This window comes from Scyliorhinus canicula, chromosome 19 (assembly GCF_902713615.1).
Source record: "Scyliorhinus canicula chromosome 19, sScyCan1.1, whole genome shotgun sequence".
In the NCBI taxonomy this organism is placed as follows: domain Eukaryota; kingdom Metazoa; phylum Chordata; class Chondrichthyes; order Carcharhiniformes; family Scyliorhinidae; genus Scyliorhinus; species Scyliorhinus canicula.
Window position 1 is genome coordinate 58,377,302 of NC_052164.1, and position 26,060 is coordinate 58,403,361.

General features: G+C 48.2%; 1 protein-coding gene across 2 annotated transcripts in view; it reads right to left on the minus strand.

Annotated features, from left to right (window-relative positions):
* tmem45b (transmembrane protein 45B) overlaps positions 1 to 8,855 on the minus strand; it is a 69,177-nt gene extending 60,322 nt beyond the window's left edge. Inside the window, exon 1 of one of the 2 annotated variants that reach the window (XM_038779600.1) lies at positions 8,737 to 8,851. The gene's annotated coding sequence lies outside the window, so the exon portion shown is untranslated. Of the gene's footprint in view, positions 1 to 8,736 lie in introns of both variants that reach the window. The other variant, XM_038779601.1, reaches the window with a different exon arrangement.
* Between the last annotated feature and the right edge of the window lie 17,205 nt (positions 8,856 to 26,060).

Here is a 26,060-nt window from a genome sequence, read left to right on the forward strand (position 1 = left end):
CAGGAGTGCAGTTTGCGGATAAGGATACCTTATTCAATCAGGTGAAGAAGCTTTAAAAAGTTTCTGGGGAAACATTCGATTCCGATGGCTCTGATGACCCAAATAGGTCAATCTGCAATAAAGAATATGGAAGATACACTACTAACAGGATGGCAAAATCGCTAGGCTGCAAACAGGTTCCAAGACTATAGAAGGAGATCGGGACCCAGAAATTATGAAGACAGAAACCCAGTTCGAACCTACAATAGGAAGATGAACCCTAGAAATGCCCGGGATATGGTAAATTGATGTTTTCTATGTGATTCTCAATACCATTATGCTTTCAACTGTCCAACACGTTATAAAAGAGTGTTTGAAGCAACACATGACACGGAAGAGTCAGAAGAGGAAAATGATAGTGACCAGAAAGAAGGCAGTTTTATGCCAGTAATGAGGGTGTTGGTTGCAGAATCCTTCAATTGTGCTGTATTGGACAGTGGCTGCACATCTACTGTGTGTGGAATTGACTGGTTAAAATGTTATCTGGACTCCTTGAATGCTGAAAATTGTAACAAGGTTAAGGAATTTCAAAGTTCCACAAGTTTCAGGTTTGGGGATGATAATACTCTGAAGTTGCTGAAAAGAGTGGTGATCCCTTGCAATATTGCTGGAATAAATAATTTCATTAGCTCGGATGTTGTATCAAGTGCCTTTGCTTCTGAGCAGACCGTCGATGAAGAAAGCATGCATGAAACTGGATATGAACAGGATAAGGTAACAGTTTTTGGAAAGTCGGTGGACTTACAATTTATACAGTTGGGACATTATTATATTCCATTAGTGACAAATAATATTTCAAGTATAGTTGATAAGGATGTGTTAATGGTAGTTGAAAATGGGACTTTAGCTGATAAAAAGCTTGTTGTATTACCAATTACTAGTTTGGACCAGTTATCAGTTTGTGTCTCCACCCTATACAGTCAGCCTCACTTAAAACCTGGTTTTGTCACTCTCCCCTGTCCCTCTTAAACGTAGCATCAAATTAATCGTATTATACTCACTAGTCACACAATGTTCCCTTACTGAATTCAGTGTTGCCGTGCATCATTGTAAGTTTTAATTGTAAGAAATTTTGCTGAATAAATTCTACAAGTTAACTGCCTTGATTACTTCAGGTCTTTTTAAGCCACTGTGTAAATTAAAACATTCCTTTACATTCATTTTGCTTTTGCCACATTGGTGTCTTGATCTCCATAATCATATATCTCTTGATTTTGACAACAATTCTGGAGCAGCCCCTACCAGGATCACACAGAAATCCTTTGCTCTTTCTCAGTTCCAGCCGCCCTGTTTCTATTGCCCATGCCCCTCTTGTATTTGTGTTGTTTATCAATAATTGCTGCTTCTCTGTGAATTTGTGCAAACAATTTTCTTCTGGGTGTCTGATTAGCTTTTTTCCCCTCTGTGTTGACCGTAGAATACTTCCTTTTATTTTCATCAACCCTATTTTATTGTGTTGTGAGAACTATCTATTCTTTAACCTGGCTACGATCTCAATCGCTGTTAGTAGATTCTACCCATGTTTTATCCTTTCTTTAAGTTGTTAGTTTTATGATTGCTTCAGTTTGCGCCCTTCCCCTTTCTGTTGGTTTAAAGTCCTTTCCACACATTTAGCCTTCCCACTTAAACCTTGATCCCAGTCCAATTTAGGTGGAACTGCTCCAGGGTTACAGTTCCTTCCTGGGTTTGTGTGTTGATTGTTTATTTAAGGAAGTGGGTTAAAAGTCTCCTATCTTGTGGGAGATCTGAAGAGGTATTCTGCCGCCATTAAAAGCACAATTTTTGTTTAAGTATAGTACTAATCAAAAGGTTTCTATGCTTAATATGCAAGTGGGAAGTCTCAGGGACAGGTTTTGGAGCTCACATCAGGCATCAGATCATTTACAATAGGAGCAGGACGAGACCAGGAGTCTGGTTCAATACATACCTCAATTCCAAAAACATCTCCATTTCTCTTGATTCTTTTAGAGTGCAAAAAGCCGATTTGGCTCACTATTTGAATTCACGCATTGGTAGAGCATCAATAATCCCTGGGTATAAAGACTTCTAGGAATTCACAACCTTAACCCTAACTTCCTTCAAACTCCCCCTCCACCCTCCTTTCATGGGCCTGGTCCCCCCTCAGGCCCTGAGCCTTGGAAGGGCTACCTGGCACCTGGGCACCCTTGCAGTTCTATCTTGGTACCTGGGCAGTGCTCCTGCCAGCTTGGCAGTGCCACCCAGGCACCTTGACAGTGCAGCTGAGCAGTGCCAATGTGTCTCCATCACAGGGGGAGAGCCAGGGGGCCACCCTGCACTGACCCTGTCCACCCAGGGCCCTCCAATGACCCAGTAGACCCTCCGGGTGCCATTCCACCTGGTACATGTGCTGGGGAGGCCAGTGGATACCGCGAGGCCAAAGTCAATTTAAACCCAACTTCAGAAAGTGCGTTTGGTCACACCCCTTGTGGCCGTGATTCAGATTCTGACACCTTGTGGGACTTGGGTGGCTCCCGTGAGGCATGAAGGCTGCCGGGAAACCCGCGAGAGGCCTCTCCCAGCATTCCCCAGCCGCACCACTCTCGAGCAAGAGCGCAACACGGTCGGGGGAGCGTGCTCAATCTTTCAAATCCAATCAGAATTTTATTCGTTACAATGAGACTTTTCATTCTTCTAAACTCCAGTTTCTTCAAAACTTCAAAATTATAAATAATGAGAGGACAACCACGCAGACACTGGGAGAACTTGCAGACTCAACACAGACAGTCACTAAAGGCCAGACTATCCCTTTGGCAGCCTTTCTGACATCTTTCTCACAGCTCACCTTACCCTCCAGCTTTATATACTCAACAAACCTGGATACATTAGACACAATCCCTCCTCTAAGTCATTGATGTAACGAGCTGAAACCCCAGCAATCCATTCTAGTATATTGTTCTCAATGCATGAGCCCTAATTTTGTTAATGACCGCTTGTTGCTTCTAACATCCTTTCTGAAAATTTAAGTATACTAAATCCATTGGCTCCCCTTACCTAACCCAGTTAGTTGCACGCTCAAAAAACAGTGTGCCTCATCAAACTTTAAAAAAAAAATGTATTTATTCAGAGTTTTCAATAAGTTTACAAAACACTCCAAAAAGGAAAATAGTACAACGAAAGAAGGGCAACATGCCAACAGAACAGAACAACTTAACCCTCTAAACGATAAACAGTTTACCAAATTAACACTAAATTCAAAACAGGATAGAGCATGCGCCCCTTACAAAAAGGAAAAGAAATCGCCCCCCCCCCAGGTTGCTGCTGGTGCCTCATCAAACATGATTTTCTTTTGTAAAGCCTTGTTGACTGCATAGATAGATAGATAGAGAAATACAGCACAGAACAGGCCCTTTGGCCCACGATGTTGTGCCGAACTTTTGACCTAGGTTAATCATAGAATTTTGGACACTAAGGGCAATTTATCATGGCCAATCCACCCAACCTGCACATCTTTGGACTGTGGGAGGAAACCGGAGCACCCGGAGGAAACCCACGCACACACGGGGAGAATGTGCAGACTCCACACAGACAGTGACCCAAGTCGAAATCGAACTTGGGACCCTGGAGCTGTGAAGCAATGGTGCTATCCACAATGCTACCGTGCTGCCCTTAAAAAGAAATTAATCTACACTTCATTATTCTACCCTAATTCATGTACCTATCCAATAGCCGCTTGAAGGTCCCTAACGTTTCCGACTCAACTACTTCCACAGGCAGTGCATTCCATGCCCCCACTACTCTCTGGGTAAAGAACCTACCTCTGACATCCCCCCTATATCTTCCACCATTGACCTTAAATTTATGTCCCCTTGTAATGGTTTGTTCCACCGGGGAAAAAGTCTCTGACTGTCTACTCTATCTATTCCCCTGATCATCTTATAAACCTCTATCAAGTCACCCCTGATCCTTCTCCGTTCTAATGAGAAAAGGCCTAGCACCCTCAACCTTTCCTCGTAAGACCTACTCTCCATTCCAGGCAACATCCTGGTAAATCTCCTTTGCACCTTTTCCAAAGCTTCCACATCCTTCCTAAAATGAGGTGACCAGAACTGTACACAGTACTCCAAATGTGGCCTGACCAAGCTTTTGTACAGCTGCATCATCACCTCATGGCTCTTAAATTCAATCCCTCTACTAATGAACGCTAGCACACCATAGGCCTTCTTCACAGATTCTGCATAATCACATGCTGATTTTCCAAATTACTATTTCCAGTTCCTTCATAATAATATTTTAACAATAATATTTCCTTTCCTATTTTCTTTCCTATTCAACCAGGCTGCCTATTGTTTTCTTTGTCCTCTCTTCCTGCACAGAGAAGTTGCTACTTTCCAAACCGTGAGGATCATTCCATAATCTATGGAATCCTTGAAGATCAAAACCAATGGATTGACTTTCTCTGCAGCTGCCAGAGAACCATCGAATCTCAGCTTTGCAGAGAGACACCATTTGGCCCAAAGAGTCTGCAGCGACTGTCTGAAAGAGCACCCGAACCCAGGCCCACTACCCCATGCCATCTCCGTAACCAACGCAACCAACACATTCGGTACACTAAAGGGCAATTTAGCATGGCCAATCCACCTAACCTGCACAACTTTGGACTGTGGGAGGAAGCCGGAACACGCGGACGAAACCCACGCAGGCACGAGGAGAACATGCAGACTCCGCACAGACAGTGACCCAAGGCTGGAATTGAACCTGAGTCCATGGTGCTGTGAGTTAGTAGTGCTAACCACTGTGCCACTGTGCTTCCCAAATTCCTTCCTCGTTTGCTTCCAAATTTTATTTTCCCCTCTTTAACAACTTCTTGACCATCCTTTCCTGATTTTTAAAAACACTCCCAATCCTCAGGTTTACTCATCTTTAACAACGTTGGAAACCTCTTCTTTTTGTTTGTACCATCCTTATCTTTTCTCATTAGACATCACTATGACTCTTTGTCAGCAGAGCTCATCCCTCAAGACAATTCCTTGAGAATTACTAATTGTTTCTATTAATATTTGCCATTGCTTACCTATCTTTAACCCAACCTATTGGGTGGCAGCACAAGTGGATAGCACTGTGGCTTCACAGCGCCAGGGTCGCAGGTTCGATTCCCGGCTGGGTCACTGTCTGTGTGGAGTCTGCACGTCCTCCCCCTGTGTGCGTGGGTTTCCTCCGGGTGCTCCCGTTTCCTCCCACAGTCCAAATATGTGCAGGTTAGGTGGATTGGCCATGATAAATTGCCCTTAGTGACCAAAACGTTTAGGAGGAGTTATTGGGTTACGGGGATAGGGTGAAAGTGAGGGCTTAAGTGGATCGGTGCAGACTCAATGGGCCGAATGGCCTCCTTCTGCACTGTATGTTCTATGTTCTATTTCAGCCAAATCACTCCTCCTGCCACTGTTATTCGCTTTGTTTAAATGTGAGACCCTAGTTTCAGACACAACCGCATCCTTCTCAAACGTAATGTCAAATGAACCTCAGTATCCTCCACTCCAGACCACCCTTTGCTTTAAGTTTCCTTCCTTCAGTACTGAGTCCTGGGATTCTACTCCTCACAGAGGCCTTGTCATGAACAGGAATGTCCCTGTTACATCACAGCATGATTACATCACCATATGTAAATCCCATTCACTGAGGTTTTACCCCATTCCCCTCTTTCATTCCAGTACCTTGCTGAGCCGTTGAAAGAACTACTGTTCAATTTGTAAATTAATGCTCTCTTTATCATATAATTAGGCAGCTTTTCGACATTTTATTGCAGGGATGGGCAACCTCGGCTAGTGAGTGGGCCGTGTGAATGGCCCTCCTTCATCTAAGTGGGCTGCAAGATTGAAATCGGCTTGTTGACTGAAAGACAGGCTGAATATTTCATGATGAGCAATAGAAAATGCTTAATCATTCCTGTATTAATATAACTGTCATCAACTTCAAATGGTAAAAACAAAATAAATATTTATGCTTTGGATACAGAAGGAGCGCACAGCTCTCACAGTCGATGTTCTGAGTGATCAGCACGCATCTCCCTTCTACTTAGTTATGACCTACCTTCTTGGGATCCACCGGTCTCCCTTAATTCTCCGGCCTCCCCATTGAGGATGCAGCCGGACGCCGATCACAAACGTGGACCAGGTGGAAGGCCACAAGGCAGGTCCCCCAGGCCATCAGAGATCTTTGGGTGGTCAGGGACAGTGTAGGGTGGCTCCTGGCCCTCCCCCTGGAACATGGGCACCTTGGCACTGCCCAGCTGGCACCTTGGCACTGACACCCTCGCACTGCCAAGGTGCCCGGTTGGCACTGTCAAGCTGGTACAAGCACTGCCTAGGTGCTAGGGTGGCAGTTCAAAGGTGCCCGAGTGCCAAGGTGGATCTGGCGAGATTCTGTTTCTGAGACTAAGGGTTGGAATCTTCCACCCCGCCCGCCTCAGGTGAGGGGGTGGAGTGAGGGGGTGTGGGGGTGGGATGCAGCGTTCGTGACCCTGACCAGTCACCCAACTCCCCCCCCCCCACCCCCCCACCTCCACCTTCCCTCGTCCAGTTGGTCAACCTGGATCAAGTGTCCTGTGCGCATTGGCCTCCCATGCCTGGCTGGGCCTTATTGCGCTCATCCTCGCCCTCCTCCGCATCCTTCTCATCAGACGAGGCCTGGCGTTCCTCCTCCTCGTCCAGCACATTGCCCCGCTGCTGTGCAATGTTGTGCAGAGCGTAGCAGGTTGCCGCCATGCAGGCGACCCTCTCAGTATCATACTGGAGGACCCCCCCCCCCCCCCCCCCCCCCCCCAGGGAAGTCCAGGCATCTGAAGCGCATCTTCAGGATGCTGAAGCACCGCTCGGTCGCTGCATGGGCCTCCTTGCAGCGGGTCTCCACATTGGTCTGTGACCTCCGATGGGTGTCATCATCCATGACCGCAGTTGATAACCCCTGTCGCCCAGGAGTCAACCCCCCAGTCAGTGTGTGTGTGTGTGTGTGTGTGTGTGTGTGGGGGGGGGGGGGGGGGGGGGGGGGGGGGGGCATCCTGAACATGTCAGGAATTGCCGAGTGTGCCGGGATTAAGGCATCATGCACACCGCCTGGGCGCAGATGTGTATGATATGCAGCTGATGGCCAAATCGGGTGGAACCCCTTTCGGTTTGTGTAGAGAGACAACTTGTGTACGAGGAGGCTCGTGGGGGACATGCATCCCGTCGATGACCCCCTGGACGCGGGGCATCCTGGCGATGGTGGCAAACCCCGCTGCCCGGGCATCCTGGTGCACTCATTGAAGTGGATGTATTGTGCCAAACGGGCATATAGTGCGGATGCACCTGTGCACGAGGTCTGTGAGATCCTGGACAGCTCCCCATTCGTCACCCCGTTACGTAAAAGGTCAGGGCGACCGCTATCTTGACGGCCACCGGAAGTGGGTGTCTTCTCCGATACCCCCGTGGTGTCGTACTGTCTCTCTGCTCAATTGGAGTCTTCGACGGTCTGCCCGGTCCGGCGAGTCCTTGAATGAGAGGCGGTGCCAGTACACACGAGGCCTCATGCAGCGCCTGCTTTGCACCTCCTCCTCCTCGGTCTGTTGGATGACCAGTTCTCCAACCTGAGCTGCTGCAACCTATCCCTCTAAGGCACACTCTGCTGCTGCAGCTTCCTCCTCCTCGAGCCGCTCCAGTTCGTACAGCCGCAGGGGATCCCCCAGGGCTGCAGCGACAAGCAGGAAGGCCACCATTCCTGCACTGCACTAGAGGCCAGTCCTTCTGGCCAGTCACACTGCCCGGGCTGACTGCTGCCGCCACTTCATCCCAGGCAGCACTGGCTGCCCTATGGCTCACCCTCCAGGATCCCCGGGGGAACAAGACATCCCTCCTGGTCTCCACTGCCTCCAGGAGCTTCCCTAGGTCAGTGTCCGTGAAACTTGGGATCGCTCTCCTCAGTGCCATTATTTGGAGCTGGCTGGGATTAGTGAGTAAATGCAGGTGAAGTACTGCTCGACCTTGTTAGCAGGGGCTGGAGAGTGCGGTCCCCGCGAATAGACTGGCGAGTTGTTATTAGCGGCGAGAAGCACGTGAAGTCTCCTTAAGTGGACCAATTAACCTCTCTGTTGAACACGTGCACTCATGGACATATACCCTCCCTGTTAAACATGTGTACTCACATGCAAATACCCTCTCTGCTGAGCACACGTGTAGTCTCGTACCTTATGCCCTCCATGTTGAACACGTGTGCTCATGGACATAAACCCGCCCTGTTGAACATGTATACTCACATACATATACCCCCTGTTGAACATGCGTACTCACATACATATACCCTCCCTGCTGGACATAGGTGTACTCACATACATATATTCTCCCTCTTGAACATATATACTCACGGACATATACCCTCCCTATGAACACATGTGTACTTATGGACATCTACCCTCCCTTACTGTTATTGCTGTTCTTCAATCAATAACTCAGAAGACTTCAACTAATTTTGTACCGAATTCTTGTTTCCATTTCTTTTGAATAACATTCCAATTAATTATTGTTCTCCTTTACGAAGCTGATGGAGTTGATAAACGTACAGTGAACTTTGAATACTTTAATACTTTTAGTTCCTTGTTCTGTTTGGTTCAATAACCTTTAGTTTACATACTTTGTGTCACAACCTGTGCAGCCTCTGACAGACACACGTTCCACACCAAACACACACTCCACATTGCAAACTTACCAATATCTATAGAGTTTACTGAACTTCTGTGTACTGCCGTTCTCTTCGATCTGTGAACTTCCTCACACGACTGCAGATCCTCCTGAGTTTCACAATAACAGGTGTGCGTTGCACCTGTTTCTCAGACACGGAGGTTGTGTCTTACATGCCACTCCCTGAAGACAGCCTGATAGAACACCGCCACCATTTGGACCAGGCTGGCAATGACAGCATATTGGTCTTAAAGTGGAACTCCACCCAGAGCATTCGCACTCACTCACCCATATTGGCCCCCATTATGTCATTGAACTGAATCTTTAAGAAATCTTGTTTTCCATCCAAAATCCCACCTCGGGACCTGGAAATGTTTTAGTAACCTTGTTTCAGGAAATTCTCATTATCAGCTTCTTTAATTTGTCATTTATGGAATCAGTGAAACAGAGGTGGAAGCTTCCTATGACTCACTATGCTCTGTTTCAGCTCATTGCTTTCACCATCGCCCGATACATCTTTTCTTTTTTCTATTAACCCAATTCCAAAGCCTTTGGCTCTATCCACCCCATAGGATTATGGAGTATTCCTGTCAAATCCGGCCGTTCATATGTCCGGCTACTTCACAATGACAAGTTGCACAAGTGCCAGGCAATGACCATCTCCTACAAGAGAGGATCTAACCATTGTCCTTGGACATTCAATGACATGGCCATCACTGAATCCTGAGGGTTAGCATTGATCAGAAACTGAACTGTATTAGCCACATTAATACTGTGGCTACCAGGGCAGGTCAAAGGCTAGGAATCCTACGGCAAGTAACTCACCTCCTGACAACCCCCCCCCCCTCCCCCTGCAAAGTCTGTCCACCATCTACAAGGCACAAGTTAGGAGTGGAATGGAATACTCTCTACTTGTCGAGTGCAGCTCCAACAATACTCAAGAAGCTCGATAACATTCAGGACAAAGCAGCCCACTTGATTGCACCCACATCCACAAACATTCAAACCCTCCACCACCGACGAACCGTGACAGCCGTGTGTACCATCTACAAGATGCACTGCAGTAACTCACCAAGATTCCTAAGACAATACCTTCTAAACCCACGATCACTACCATCTAGAAAGACAGGAGCAGCAGATAGCTGGGAACCCAACTATCGAGAGGTTCCCCTCCAAGTCACTCACCACCCTGATTTGGAAATATATCACTGTTCCTTCACTGTCACGGGGACAACATCCTGGAACTCCCTCCCTAACTGCACAGTGGGTGTACCTGCACCTCAAGGACTCCAGCGGTTCAAAAAGACAACTCACCTTCTGAAGGGTAACTAGGGATGGGTAATAAATTCTGGACTAACCAACGAAGCCCACATCCCATAAAAAAAACCATCGGAGCCATGATATTCACAATCGAACCACCAGAAACCCTATCTCAGTTACGACTGGGGTCAAACAGGCTGTGCCATTGCATCAACTCACTTCTCCCTTTTCCTCGTCGCTGCAAACTTCATCTCCAGCAAATTACCCACAGGTGTGGAGATAATCTACAGATTAGACGGGAAACTGTTCAACATGCGGTGCCAGAAGGATTGAAATTTAAAACCAATCACTCCAGCTTCAGTGCCGAGATGATGTTTCTGTGCATTCACTCAGAAACTGAGCTCCAGGTCATTGTCGACTCCTTCAGGAAGCAGATAGGAATATAAATCTCTGGAGATAGTGGGTGCATTGGTGGTCATCTTCCGGGATTCTATAGACTCTGGAACAGTCCCTGCAGATTGGAGGGGAGCTCATGTCACTCCGATATTCAATAAGAGAGGTAGAGAGAAAGCAGGGAATTATAGACCAGTATGCCTAACATCGGGAGTGGGGAAAATACTTGAAGCCATTATCAAGGACTTTATAGCGGAACATTTAGAAAGTAGTGGCAGGATTTATGAAGGGGAAATCATGCTTGACAAATCTGTTGAAATTCTTTGAAGATGTAACCAGTACAGTTGACAAGGTGGAGCCAGTCGATGTGGTATATTTGGAATTTCAGAAGGCGTTTGACAAAGTCCCGCAGAAGAGATTATTGCGCAAATTTAAAGCGCATGGGATTGGGTGAAGTGTATTGAGGTGGACAGAAAACCGGTTGGCAGCGAGGAAACAAAGAGTAGAAATTAATGGGTCCTTTTCAAATTGGCAGGGAGCCCAGCTATTCACAATATATATGATGTGCTAAAAATTGCACACAAAGACACGTATCGGTACAAGAGAGGCTTTATTACCGTGAGATGTTATTCCCTCGACTGCAGCTGTAGAATGGCAGCTCGGGGAGAATGTGCAAACTCCACACGGACAGTGATCCAGGGTCGGGATTCGAACCCGGGTCCTCAGCGCCGTAGGCAGAAATGCTAACTACTGTGCCACCGTGCTGCCGACTAAAATCATGGTTGACGGGGCAACGGTCTCCCAATGCTTCAGAGATCAGCGGTGCACAAACCTCCCAACAAGCCATCGACTCAATCTGTCAATCCCTGAGGCACACATGTGGCAGAGTCTGTCGATCACACATTGAGTTGATACCCGCTCAGAAACAATTATACTCCATCTCGAGGGTCTTCCTCCAATCATCCAATTCTCGCAATGGGGATGGGATTCTCCGACCTCCCGCCTGGTAGGGAAGAATCCCGCCCTGGCTTCTTGTTCTGATATCCCGGTTATACCTGCACTTCTCTGGATTTAGCCATTTTCTGCCATTTAATACCTCAACCTTCTTCAATAAGAAACCTTCTCTGTCACCTCAGTTTTTCAATCCTGTGGAGTTGTGGTCTGACCTACAAACTGCTCCATACGTTCATTCCACTGGGCAGTTATTGGTGTCCAGGACACTGTGATCACATGAGCTTCGGCCAGGATTTAAGGGGAAATTTTAACTTTTATTGCCAGTTGAATTATTGAAGTCCGTGCTATGCTCTGCCTGTTTAGTAAAGAACGAGGGCCGGATTCTCCATTCCTAAGACTAAGTGTTGACGTCGGCACAGAATTCATGGACTCTCTTGACAGCAAAACTGGCGCCGCACCTGGTTGATTCTGCTACTGTTAAGGGTCGCCACGATCGCCACATGGAACCGATTCCAACGGGAAACAGTGTCAGATTCGCCGGGTCCAAGATTGACACTCAGGAGGCTGACAAGCTGCAGTCTCATATACAAACTTCACTCCCCACACACACCATCCCAGCTAACAAGAAGGCAGCAAGAAGAGCGGAACCAAGGTACACCAACACCCAGCTGGAGACCCTCCTGGGCTCGGTGGAGGTGAGGTGGTTGACCCAGTACCCCGGCCTGGGAAGGAGGCTGTCAGCCACCGCCATTCACTGTGCCTGGCGCAGGTGGCAGAGGCGGTCAGCGCCGTGGGCAACACTGTCCGGACTGGACAGCAGTACCGGAAAAAAACTGCACCACCTCCATCGGGCAGCCTGGGTGAGTAGGCAACATTGTGCCCCTGGTACCAACCCCCGTCCCAAAAACCTGTAACTCTCTGCCCACAGCTCAGAGTGTGGCGAACCCCCACACTGCGTCACATGTCGGTACCCATAGTGGCTACCATGGCCTAGTATCTTGGCCACTATAGTCACCAGGTAGCCACCCCTGTGCTGCATGCGTCGTCGGACTGCATAACACTGTCGTTTTCTGTTTACCCCACTCACCCTCACCCCCACCAGCCCCCGTGGTCTAATCATGTGTCTTGCAGGATCTGCTGGAGATGGGGCGGGTCCAGCCAGTGCCCTCCGCCCCCAGCCAGTGCCACAGCCGCAGGCCCCCAGTGAGCCGAGCAGTGATGAGAGTAACTCAGATGGCGGCCCTCAACCTGAGACTCGGGACACCCCGGAGCTCGAGGCTGAGGATGATATGGATTTTCCATCACCACTGTCTCCAAAACCCTACACCATCCCAGAGACACTCACCTCGGTTAGGCACTTTAGTGGCTCCTGGGAAACTATCCGGTGGACACTACATTACTGATCCGGTACAGTAGTTTCAGGTAGGAACTCATCAGGGAATGGACGTTCGGAGGGCATGCCGACCCGAGGAATTAGCTGACGTCCAGACAGGTTTTGGGCTTCTGAAACGGACGGTCCCATTGATCATGGAGATTAGTCACAGAGACTATATGATGGGTTGTTGGCGAGCATCCAGCACCTGTAGGTGCAGTTGAAGGGGTCCCACCATGTGCAGGATACAGGTGGTGGTGCCGATAATAAGTGCCACCCAGGCCAATACCGCACGGGTGCCGATCCCTCAATTTAAAGCTATGCCCCCTCGTGCTAGCCATCACCATCCAAGGAAAAAGGCTCTCACTGTCCACCCTATCTAATCCTCGGATTATCTTGTATGCCTCAATTAAGGCACCTCTCAAACATCTTCTCTCTAACGAAAACAGACTTAAATCCCTCAACCTTTCCTCATAAGATCTTCCCTCCATACCAGGCAACATCCTGGTAAATCTCCTCTGCACCCTTTCCAATGCTTCCACATCCTTCCGATAATGGGGCGACCAGAACTGCACGCAGTACTCCAAATGCGGCTGCACCAGAGTTTTGTACAGCTGCAACATGATCTCATGGCTCCGAAACTCAATCCCTCTACCAATACAAGCTAACACACCGTACGCCTTCTTAACAACCCTATCAACCTGAGTAGCAACTTTCAGGGATCTATGTACATGGACACCGAGATCTCTCTGCTCATCCACACCACCAAGAATCTTACCATTAGCCCAGTACTCTATATTCCTGTTACTCCTTCCAAAATGAATCACCTCACACTTTTCTGCATTAAACTCCATCCACCTCTCAGCCCAGTTCTGCAGGTTATCTATGTCCCTCTGTTACCTGCAACATCCTTCCGCACTGTCCACAACTCCACTGACTTTAGTGTCATCTGCAAATTTACTCACCCATCCTTCTACGCCCTCCTGCAGATCATTTATAAAAATGACAAACAGCAGTGGTCCCAAAACAGATCCGTGTGGTACACCACTAGTAACTGGACTCCAGTCTGAACATTTCCCATCAACCACCACCCTCTGTCTTCTTACAGCTAGCCAATTTCTGATCCAAACTGCTAAATCACCCTGAATCCCATGCCTCCGTATTTTCTGCAATAGCCTACCGTGGGCAACCTTATCAAACGCTTTACTGAAATCCATATACACCACATCAACTCCATTACCCTTATCCACCTGTTTGGTCACCTTCTCAAAGAACTCAATAAGGTTTGTGAGGCACAACCTACCCGTCACAGAACCATGTTGACTATCCCTAATCAAATTATTCCTTTCTAGATGATTATTCCTGTAAATGACGACATAAAGATCAAAGCCAAAGGCTCAGCAATCTCCTCCCTAGCTTCCCAGAGAATCCTAGGATAAATCCCATCCAGCCCAGGAGACTTATCTATTTTCATACTTTCCAGAATTGCTAACATCTCCTCCTTATGAACCTCAAGCCCTTCTAGTCTAGTAACCTGTATCTCAGTATTCTCCTCGACAACATTGCCTTTTTCCTGTGTGAATACTGACGAAAAATATTCATTTAGCACCTCTCCTATCTCCTCGGACTCCACGCATAGCTTCCCACTACTGTCCTTGACTGGCCCTACTCTTACCCTAGTTATTCTTTTATTCATGACTTATCTATAGAAAGCTTTAGGGTTATCCTTGATCCTACCTGCCAAAGACTTCTCATGTCTCCTCCTGGCTCTTCTTAGCTCTCTCTTTAGGTCCTTCCTAGCTAACTTGTAACTCTGGAGCACCCTAATTGAACCTTCACGTCTCATCTTTACATAAGCCTCCTTCTTCCTCTTGACAAGTGATTCAACTACTTTCGTAAACCACGGTTCCCTCACTCGACCACTTCCTCCCTGCCTGACAGGTACATACTTATCAAGGACACAAAGTAGCTGTTCCTTGAACGAGCTCCACATTTCAATTGTGCCCATCCCCTGCAGTTTCCTTCCCCATCCTATGCATCCTAAGTCTTGCCTCATCGCATCATAATTGCCTTTCCCCAAGCTATAACTCTTGCCTTGCGGTATATACCTATCCCTTTCCATCGCTAAAGTAAACGTAACTGAATTGTGGTCACTATCACCAAAGAAGTCGATAAACGGCTCCACCTCTTCCGGGTGAACCCTAATGTTGATCCTCTCAGGGTGAACGTGTTTTTCTCAAGCCTGGGATACCCAGCCACATCACTAACCCATAACCCATTTCAGGGGGCTCTGATCCCTCCCCACCAGTAAGATCTGTCTCCGGGCTACCAGTGAGGCAAAGGCCAAAACTTCAGCCTCTCTCGCCCCCCCCCCCCCTGGACTCTCGGGTCTTCCGGCACTCCAAAAATCGCCACCTCTGGACTTGGCACCACTTGTGTCTTTAGTACTGTGGACAAGACATCGACATTAGGGCAGCAGGGTAGCATGGTGGTTAGCATAAATGCTTCACAGCTCCAGGGTCCCAGGTTCGATTCCCGGCTGGGTCACTGTCTGTGTGGAGTCTGCACGTCCTCCCCGTGTGTGCGTGGGTTTCCTCCGGGTGCTCCGGTTTCCTCCCACAGTCCAAAGATGTGCGGGTTAGGTGGATTGGTCATGCTAAATTGCCCGTAGTGTCCTAATAAAAGTAAGGTTAAGGGGGGGGGTTGTTGGGTTACGGGTATAGGGTGGATACGTGGGTTTGAGTAGGGTGATCATGGCTCGGCACAACATTGAGGGCCGAAGGGCCTGGTCTGTGCTGTACTGTTCTATGTTCTATGTTCTAAAACCTTGCCAGAATCCCCTGAATTTCGGATTTGCCCAAGACATGTGGACATGACTTGCAGGTCCTTCTGCACACCACCAGTAATGATATGTTTCTATGTAGATAATTAAAGGGTTAATTATTACGTCTCAGTGTAACACGACCACTAGAGGGCACCACTAGTTCTCACTATAAATACAAGAACTCAGAGGATCTTGGGAGCTTCTAGCCAGTAGAGTGTAAGAGAGAGAGATAGATCACAGCATAGTTAAGATTAGATAGAAGCAGTACATGTAGTTTAAATTAGTTATTACTTTAATATAGATGACTTGATTACTAGTCACAGTTCTGTGGAGTGTGCAAACTCAATATTAAACAATCGTTATTCAATAAATCAGTTTTGCTTTAAGTTAGAGATTGGTGGGTTCTTCAGAATCCCACTATCAGACCATTCTGGATTGCGAAGCAAAGAGTAACGATATATTACCAAAGAATAATATAACATGGTACCAGGTGATGGGCTACAGAAACTAGCTAACGTGGCTTGAGAGATGGTGCAGGAGGGAGGGATTCAGATTTTTGGGACATTGGAACAGGTTCTGGGGAGGTGGGATCGTTATAAATCGGACGGTCTACACTTGGGCAGGACTGGAACCAATGTCCTAGGGAGTTGTTTGCATGTGCTGTTGAGGAGGGTTTAAACTAATGTGGCAGGGGATGGGAACCAATGGAAGAAGTTGGAGGGTAGTAAAGAGAAGATAGAAACTAAAGTCAGTGAGGAAAAATGTGGAAGGCAGAGAAACGGATTGAACTGTGTTGGTTTCAATGCAAGAGGCCTAACGGGCAAGGCAGATGAACTAAGGGCATGGATAGGTATTTGGGACTGGGATATTATAGCTATTACTGAAACATGGCTAAAGGAAGGGCAGGACTGGCAGCTCAATGTTCCGGGGTACAGTTGCTATAGGAAAGATAGAACAGGAGGTAAGAGAGGAGGGAGAGTTGCGTTTTTGATCAGGGAGAATATCAAGGCAAGGCAGAGGGAGGATATATCCGAGGGTTCACCCACTGAGTCTATATGGGTAGAACGGAAAAATAAGAAGGGTGAGATCACTTTGATAGGACTGTACTATAGGCCCCCAAATAGTCAGTGGGATATTGAGGAGCAAATAAGTAAAGAGATTCCAGATAGCTGCCGGAAATAAGGGTGGTAATAGTTGGGGGCTTTAATTTTCTCAACATTAACAGCCATAGCACTAGGGGTTTGGATGGAGAGAAATCTGTTGAGTCTATTCAGGAAGAATTCTTCATTCAATATGTGGATGGCACAATCAGAGAGGGGGGAAAACTTGACCTCTTCTAGGCAATAAGGAAGGGCAGGTGACAAAAGTGTTAGTGAGGGATCACTTTGGGATCAGTGACCATAATTCTATTAGTTTTAACATAGCTATGGAGGATGATAGTTCTGCCCCAAAACTTAACATTTTAATTTGGGGCAAGGCCAATTTCGAGGGTATTAGGCAGGAACTTTCAAAAGTTGATTGGGGTGCCTATTTGCAGGCAAGGGGACAGCTGGTAAATGGGAACCTTTCAAAAAGGTGTTATCTAGGGTTCGAGGTGAGCACATTCTCTTAGAGTGAAGGGTAAGGCTATGATAGAAATCAGCTTTTCTAGTTAGCTATAGATGAGATAGATAAAGCACGGTAGCATTGTGGATAGCACAATCGCTTCACAGCTCCAGGGTCCCAGGTTCGATTCCGGCTTGGGTCACTGTCTGTGCGGAGTCTGCACATCCTCCCCGTGTGTGCGTGGGTTTCCTCCGGGTGCTCCAGTTTCCTCCCACAGTCCAAAGATGTGCAGGTTAGGTGGATTGGCCATGATAAATTGCCCTTAGTGTCCAAAATTGCCCTGCGTATTGGGTGGGGTTACTGGGTTATGGGGATAGGGTGGAGTTGTTGACCTTGGGTAGGGTGCTCTTTCCAAGAGCCGGTGCAGACTCGATGGGCTGAATGGCCTCCTTCTGCACTGTAAATTCTATGATAAAAGGTTTAATTGAGAACTCATTGAGAATAATTAACTGAAAATCATTTTCAGCATTAATTCAGTGCAACTATAGCTGGGAATTAATCAGATAAAACTCTTGATTTTCACATTTTGCAGACTGTTGGAGACTGTGAGGTCAAAATAGCTAAAATACCCTATTGTGTTCCAAAGAACTGGGCTAAGGTGCCAGTTCTGTTTCTAAGGAAACAACCAGTCCATGGTGATAAGTCCGAGCGGAAAATGTGTTTTTCTCAGGCAATGGTATGAGACAATCAGACCAATATATTTAAATATATATCTCTCTCAAAATTGACAGACAGACACTTCAGTCAAATTGAGTGAATTATAAATTAGTTAAAGCCAATCAGAGATGAAAAGAAGGCGAGACTTTAAGATAATAATCTCCTTAAAAATCACTTGTCGGGATGGATGAATCCATTCCCGAATCAATCTACTTTTTTCTGAAACTTATTTTCTTTGCTTGCTTTTGCCAAATTGCCATCCTTCTTTTGTTAAATCAATCAGTAATTTTGTATAGTGTATCATGATTACCAAGATTGGTAATTGTATTTTAAACTCAACTACTGTATTCGCTAAAGACAATCAATCTGACCTACGTTTGTATTGTAACCAAAATTTATCATTAGACATAGTTGACAAATAAAGCAGGTTATTTGGGAACTAAGAAGGGATAATGCATATTCAGGGTTCCGAATAGACACACAGATCCACCGGGCTCATAGAAGGAGGGAACCCTAGATGACTCAGTATTTTGAAGCCATGGTCAAAAGGAAGAAGGAGGCATATGACATGCATAGGTAGCTGGGATCAAATGGATCCCTTATCGGAGTAGAGTTAAGAGAAAATCAGGAGAGCAAAAAGGGGACATGAGATTGTCTTGGCAGATAAGGCAAAGGAAAAGCTAGATCCTATCTATGCCACTCATTACTTTATAGACCTCTAAAAGATCACCCCTAAGCCTCCTATGCTCCAGCCTATCCTTTCCTTATAGTTCAGACCACCAAGTCCGGGTAGCATTCTCGTAAATCTCTTCTGCACTCTTTCTAGTTTAACAATATCCTTTCTATGATAGGGTGACCAGAACTGAACACAGTATTCCATGTGTGGTCTTCCTAATGTCTTGTACAACTTCAGATACAGATACATATAGGTAAAAGGGTGACGAGGAAGATGGACCTCTTAAGGATCAACAAGTTCATCTATGTGCAGATCCACAAGGGATGGGAGAGGTCATAAATGAATATTTCTCGACAGTATTTACTATTGAGAAAGGCACGAATGTTTGGGAAATTGGGGAATTAGATGTCTTGAGGAGTTTACATATTACAGATAAGGAGGTGCTGGAGGTATTAAAGCGCATCAAGATAAATAAATCCCCGAGACCTAATGGAATGTAGACAGGCAAGTGCTAATTGAAGAAAGTCAGCATGGCTTTGTGAGGGAAAAATCATGTCTCATGAACTTGATTGAGTTTTTTGAAGGGGTAACCAAGAAGGTAGATGAGGGCAGTGCAGTTGACGTTGTCGACATGGACTTTAGCAAGGCCTTTGACAAGATACCGCATGGTAGGTTGTTGCAAAAGGTTAAATCTCACGGAATCATGGGTGAGGCAGCCAATTGGATACAAAATTGGCTTGGCGACCGAAGCCAAAGGGTGGTTGTGGAGGGCTGTTTTTCAAAATGGAGGCCTGTGACCAGCGGTGTGCCTCAGGGATCGGTGCTGGGTTCACTGTTACTTGTTATGTATATTAATGATTTGGGTGAGAATGTAGGAGGCATGGTTAGAAAGTTTGCAGATGATACTAAGATTGGCAGCATAGTAGATAGTGAAGAAGGTTATATAAGATTGCAACAGGATCTTGATCAATTGGGCCAATGGGCCGATGAATGGCTAATGGAGTTTCACTTGAATAAATGTGAGGTGACCTAGGGGTACAGGTTCATAGCTCCTTGAAGGTGGAGTCGCAGGTGGACATGCTAAGTTTTATTGGTCAGAATATTGAATACAGGAGTTGGGACGTCTTGTTGAAGTTGCACAAGACATTAGTAAGACCACACATGGAATACTGTGTTCAGTTCTGGTCACCCTATTAGAGGAAGGATATTGTTAAACTAGAAAGAGTGCAGAAGGGATTTACGAGGATGCTACCCAGACTTGATGGTCTGAGTTATAAGGAGAGCTGGATATGCTGGGACTTTTTTCCCTGGAGCGTAGGAGGCTCAGTGGTGATCTTATAGAGGTCTGTAAAATAATGAGGAGCATAGATAAGGTAGATAGTCAACATCTTTTCCCAAAGATAGAGGAGTCTAGAACTAGAGGGCATAGGTTTAAGGTGAGAGGGGAGAGATACAAAAGAGACCAGAGGAGAAATTACTTCACACAGAGGGTGGTGAGCATCTGGAACAGGCTGCCAGAGGCAGTGTTAGAGGCAGGTACAATTTTTTCCTTTAAAAATCAGTTAGGCAGTTGCATAGGCAGGGTGGGGATAGAGGGAATGCGGGCAAGTGGGACTAGCTTAGTGATAGAAACTGGGCGGCACGGACAGGTTGGGCCGAAGAGCCTGTTTCCATGCTATCTATCTATGACTCTATGACTGTAAACATCTATCTATGACTCTATGACTCTAGCACAATTCAATAAGATTAGAAAAAAGAAAAAAACTAAGAAGCTATTCGACATGCGAAGCACCAATCTGAAACGGCAGAACTTCAACAAAAATCCAGGATCCATGTATAAAGCTCAAGCCTGTTCGGTTACACTGTGGGAGAATTTAGAATGTCCCAACACAGTGCACGACTGATCACTTGTTCGTCTTACAACCATCTCCTACATCCATCTGATGATGGCTGGATGTGCCCCCACTTATAATTGGAGCCCCTGGCCACATGTCTCCGGTCTTGAGACTGCAGGGTGTATCTGCACCACCAGCTACAGATTGGAGGTCGCACATCATCCTTCTATGATATTGTTTACAGGCATATCGCCACATCACGGAGGGCGTCACAGGCAGAGGTGGGGGGAGGGGGCCGGTGGGGAGGAGGGGGGGGGGGGCTCATGAAGGATTGGGGGGGACTGTGCCCCTGCCAAGTTTCACCTCTCCCCGCCTCGCCCCCCCACCCTCTAGTCTGTGAACCTGGAGGCGATCAGAGTGTCTCATGCGCATTGTCCCGGGCGCACACGTCGTGTGGCCTCCGGTGCCTGCCTGGGCCCCATGTCCTGCCCACTCTCCCCTTCCCCCACATCCTCCTCATCAGACTAGGCCTAGCGTTCATCCTCTTCCTCCAGCACATTGCCCCTCTGCTATGCGATGTTGTGGAGGACAAGCAGGTCGCCACGATGCGGGCGAACCTCCCAGTGCTCTACTGCAGGCGCCTGAACCGCATCTTCAAGAGACCGGTGCTCTGCTCGATCACACTCCTGGTCAGTGTAAGGATGTTGTTGTAGTGATCTCTGGGTCGGCTTGTAGGCGTCATCAGCCACGACTGCAGTGGATAACCCCTATCACCCAGGAGCCAACGCCCCAGCCAGGTGGACGGTTTGAACTTGTCAGGAAACATCGAGTGTGCCAGGATGAAGACACCTTGCACACTGCCCGAGTATCGGGCACAGACGTGAATGATGCGCATCTGATGGTCACATATCAGCTGCACGTTTATGGGTTGGAACCCCTTTTTGGTTTGTGTCGAGGGGTCTGTCATCTGTGATGTGTTGTGTAGGCTGGGTCTATGTGGACTGCGTTTGATGCAGTGTAGCGAGAGACAGACTACCCACACTTGATGAGATGCAACACGATTTTATTTAACATCTAACTATATTACATGCTTAACTGTGGGTTGACACTATGCTGGCTTGACTGAAAATGAAAAATGAAATGAAAATCGCTTATTGTCACAAGTAGGCTTCAAATGAAGTTACTGTGAAAAGCCCCTAGTCGCCATATTCCGGCGCCTGTTTGGGGAGGCTGTTACGGGAATTGAACCGTGCTGCTGGCCTGCCTTGGTCTGCTTTCAAAGCCAGCGATTTAGCCCTGTGCTAAACAGCCTGGAGACCTGAGGCTAGCCTGACCAGACTAACTGACTACCAAATGGTGTTTGCACTGGCGAATGCTCATGAGCTCTGACTGTCTCAGAGGCTGGATCCCAAGAGAGCGGGAAAACTGGTTTTATAGTGGTCATGTCCTGTCTTGTGATTGGCTGCTGTGTTCTGTGTTCTTATTGGTCATCCTGTGTGTCAATCACTGCCTGTCTGCACTCCATTATATACATGGATGTATATTATGACATCTCCCCCCCTTTCGTTTTGAAGTTTGTGTTCAGATAATAAATATTGAGGTGCATGTGCGTGAAGATGTGTATATATACGTGACTATATACAGAATATGCTAAAATGGACTTATATACATAGGAAGGTGTTGCTAGTGCAGATATAGGGCAGATGAAACAGTAAAAAAACGATATTTACAGATGTCAAAACGATGAGGTATCAACGTTGTGCAACATTCAGTCTATAAGTTTACTCTCTGTGGCGGGCGACAAATTCTGGTTGACCGCTTCAAGGGTGGAGCAGGGGCCGCCAGCACTTGGATGGGCGTGACTGCCGCCAACGTGGTGGTCGCAGAGGTCAGTAGGATTGCTGGTAGATCGGTGGCCTCGTGGCAGGGCGCGTCCGGAGGAAGCAGTGTGTGAGGTGGGACATCACGGTCGGGTGGCGGGCGTGGAAGTCTGCGCAGTGCCTGCCTGTTGCGTCATAGGAAAGAGCCATCGGCCATGTGAACGAGGAACAATCTCGGGGCCACTTGCTTGACCACCACAGCTGTGGCGGACCAGCCACTGTCAGGCAGCTGTACACTAACTCGATCAGCTGGGACCAGCTCGGGGAGATCCGTGGCATGAGCGTCGTTTGCTGATTTATGTTGGGCCCGAGACTGCTGCGTCTTCTGTATAACCGGTAAGTTGTCAAGGTCAGGAATGTGGATGGCTGGAACTCATTGTTCGCAGCGTGCGGTTCATGAGAAGCTGCGCTGGAGACAACCCAGTGGACAGCGGGGTCGCTCGGTATGCCAACAGCACCAGGTTGAAATCGGAGCCTGGGTCTGCAGCCTTACATAGTAATCTTTTGACGATGTGGATCCCTTTTTCGGCCTTCCCATTTGACTGTGGATAGTGGGGGCTGGATGTGACGTGCCGAAAGTTGTATAGCCGGGCAAAATTAGACAACTCCTGGCTGTAAAAACAGGGACCGTTGTCACTCATCACCATGAGTGGTATTCCATGTCTGGCAAATGTTTCTTTGCATGCTTTAATCACCACCGCCGACGTGAGGTCGGACAGCCTCACCACTTCGGGGTAATTGGAAAAGTAGTCGACCAGGAGGACATAGTCACGCACCTTGGCGTGGAAAACATCAACACCGACTTTGGACCATGGGCAGGTCACTATCTCATGTTGCTGCAGAGTTTCTTTAGGTTGAGCTGGCTGAAATTTTTGACAACCCGAGCTCTGCGTCGACATTTCTCGACTCCCAGGTGGCCCTCGTGGTTTGGCCGAGCACCATAGCTTGCATGCTCTGTGGGATCACAATTCTATGAAACTTCATGAGGATGCGGTCTACCACCGTCAGATCGTCCTTGACATTGTAAAACTGGGGACACTGTCCCTTCTGCCAGCCATTCGTGAGGTGCTACATCACCCGCTGGAGCAGAGGATCCCTGGCCGTTTCCTCACGAGTGTGAATGACCCTCTCATCAGAGGTCGGAAAGTTGGAGGCACAGAATTGCATCTGCGCGTCGATTTGACATACAATGTCGGTTTGCTCACACGGTGTGGTGATAGACCTGGAAAGGGCATCTGAAACAATGAGCTCTTTGTCTGGGGTGTAAACCAGGTCAAAATCGTAGCGGCGTAGCTTGAGAAGGATGCTTTGTAACTGTGGCGTCATGTCATTGAGGTATTTTTGGATGATGTGGACTAATGGCCTGTGGTCCGTCTCAACCGTGAATTTAGGGAGGCCATATACACAGTCGTGGAAGTTGTCGATTCCCATTAGGAGGCCCAGGCATTCCTTCTCAATCTGAGCGTATCGTTGCTCAGTGGGTAGCATGGCTCTAGAGGCATATGCAACTGGGGTCCAGGAGGAGGAGCCATCCCGTTGGAGGAGCACCGCCTCAATACCGTCCTGGCTCGCGTCAGTGGATATATTTGTCTCCTTGGCGGGGTCGAAAATTGCCAGCTTTGGTGAGTTTTGCCCTCAGCTCACGCCATTCTTTCTGACGAGCGGGCAGCCACTGGAATTCCGTCGACTTTCTTTTTTTAAAAAAATAATTTTTATTAAGATTTTCACAAAATATAAACAACAAAACATTATTAACAAAACAACCATGGTTAAAACCCAAGAACAACACCCACCCAACTACAAAAGCAACTATAAAAAGAAAAAAAAAGCAAACAACAAAAAGGAAAGAGATAACACCCGCCACATCCAACAAACCCATGTACACAATTCTCCCTCCCAAACCCCCTAAGTGCTCGGAGAGCCCATCGAACCATGCCCATATGTTTTGGGCGTGCCCAGCGCTGGGGGAGTTTTGGAAGGGGGTAGCAAGGACGGTGTCGAGGGTGGTGGGATCCAGGGTCAAGCCAGGCTGAGGACTCGCAATTTTTGGGGTTGCAGTGGAGCCGGGAGTGCAGGAGGCGAAAGAGGCCGGTGTTCTGGCCTTTGCGTCCCTAGTAGCCCGGCGGAGGATCTTGCTTCAATGGAAGGATGCGAGACTCCCAAGCGTGGAGGCCTGGATCAATGACATGGCGGGGTTCATTAAATGGGAGAAGGTGAAATTTACCCTGAAGGGATCAGTACAGGGGTTCTTTAGGCGGTGGCAGCCTTTCCTGGACTTCCTGGCGGACTGGTAGGGAAATAGGCCGGCAGCAGCAACAACCCGGGGGGGGGGGGGTTTGGTTCGGGGCTCCCTCCCAAACCCCTCCACCTGCCGCCTGGCAAACGCCCTATCCTGCATGTACCGAAACATGTTCCCCGGGGGGAGCCCAAACTTCCCTTCTAACTCCCCCAAGCTCGCGAACCTCCCCTCCACAAACAGGTCCCTCAACCTCCTAACCCCCACCCTGTGCCAGCCCAGAAATCCGCCATCAATGCTCCCTGGAACAAACCGATGGTTCCCATGTATCGGGACCTCCATCGAGCCCCCCACTTCTCCCCTATGCCGTCTCCATTGCCCTCAATATTTGAGGGTAGCCGCCACCGCCGGGTTCATGGTATACCTCTCTGGAGGGAGCGGCATCGGCGCCGTTACGAGCGCATCCAGGCTCGTGCCCACACAGGACGCCATCTCCATCCTCTTCCATGCTGCCCCTTCCCCGTCCATTACCCACTTATGCACCATCGCTGCGTTGGCAGCCCAATAGTACCCACAGAGGTTGGGCAGCGCCAGCCCCCCCCTATCCCTGCCCCGTTCCAAGAACACCCTTCTCACCCTCGGAGTCCCATGCAACCACACAAATCCCGTAATACTCCTGTTAACTCTCCTAAAAAAGGCCTTCGGGACAAGGATTGGAAGGCACTGGAACAGAAACAAAAACCTCGGGAGCACCGTCATCTTAACGGACTGCACCCTCCCCGCCAGTGACAGCGGCAACATATCCCACCTCTTCAACTCCTCCTCCATCTGCTCCACCAACCTTGTGAGGTTGAGCTTGTGCAGGGCCCCCAACTCCCAGCCACCTGGACTCCTGCCTGCCTGCTTCAGTGGGAGCCTACCAATCCCCTCCTCCTGATCCCCCGGGTGCACCATGAACAACTCACTCTTGCCCAGGTTTAGCTTGTGCCCAGAGAAGCCCCCAAATTCGCTGAGAATCCTCATCACCTCCGGCATTCCCCCCACCGGGTCCGCCACAGCCGGCATCATAATAATGTTGAGGAGCCTTCGTACGTTAGTATTCAACTGCCTTCCCTTCACAAACCCCGTCTGGTCCTCGTGAATGACCCCCGGCACACAATCCTCTATTCTTGTGGCTAAGATCTTTGACAGCAGCTTGGCGTCTATATTTAGCAGCGAGATCGGCCTATATGACCCACACTGCAGAGGGTCCTTGTCCCGCTTCAGGATCAAGGAAATCAACGCCTGTGACATAGTTGGGGGCAAAGCCCCCCCCTCCCTTGCCTCGTTAAAGGTCCGAACCAACAGGGGGCCCAACAAGTCCGCATACCTTTTATAAAATTCGGCCGGAAACCCATCCGGCCCCGGCGCCTTCCCCGACTGCATGCTCCCTATCCCTTTAACCACCTCCTCCAGCTCGATTGGCGCCCCCAGTCCTGCCACCTGCCCCTCCTCCACCCTCGGAAATTTCAGTTTGTCCAAGAAGCGCCCCATTCCCCCCCCCCTCCACCGGGGGTTCAGACCGGTACAGTTCCTCATAAAAGTCCCTAACGACCCCATTAACGTCCACCCCCCTCCGCACCACCTTCCTAACTCTATCCGTCACTCCCCCAATCTCCCT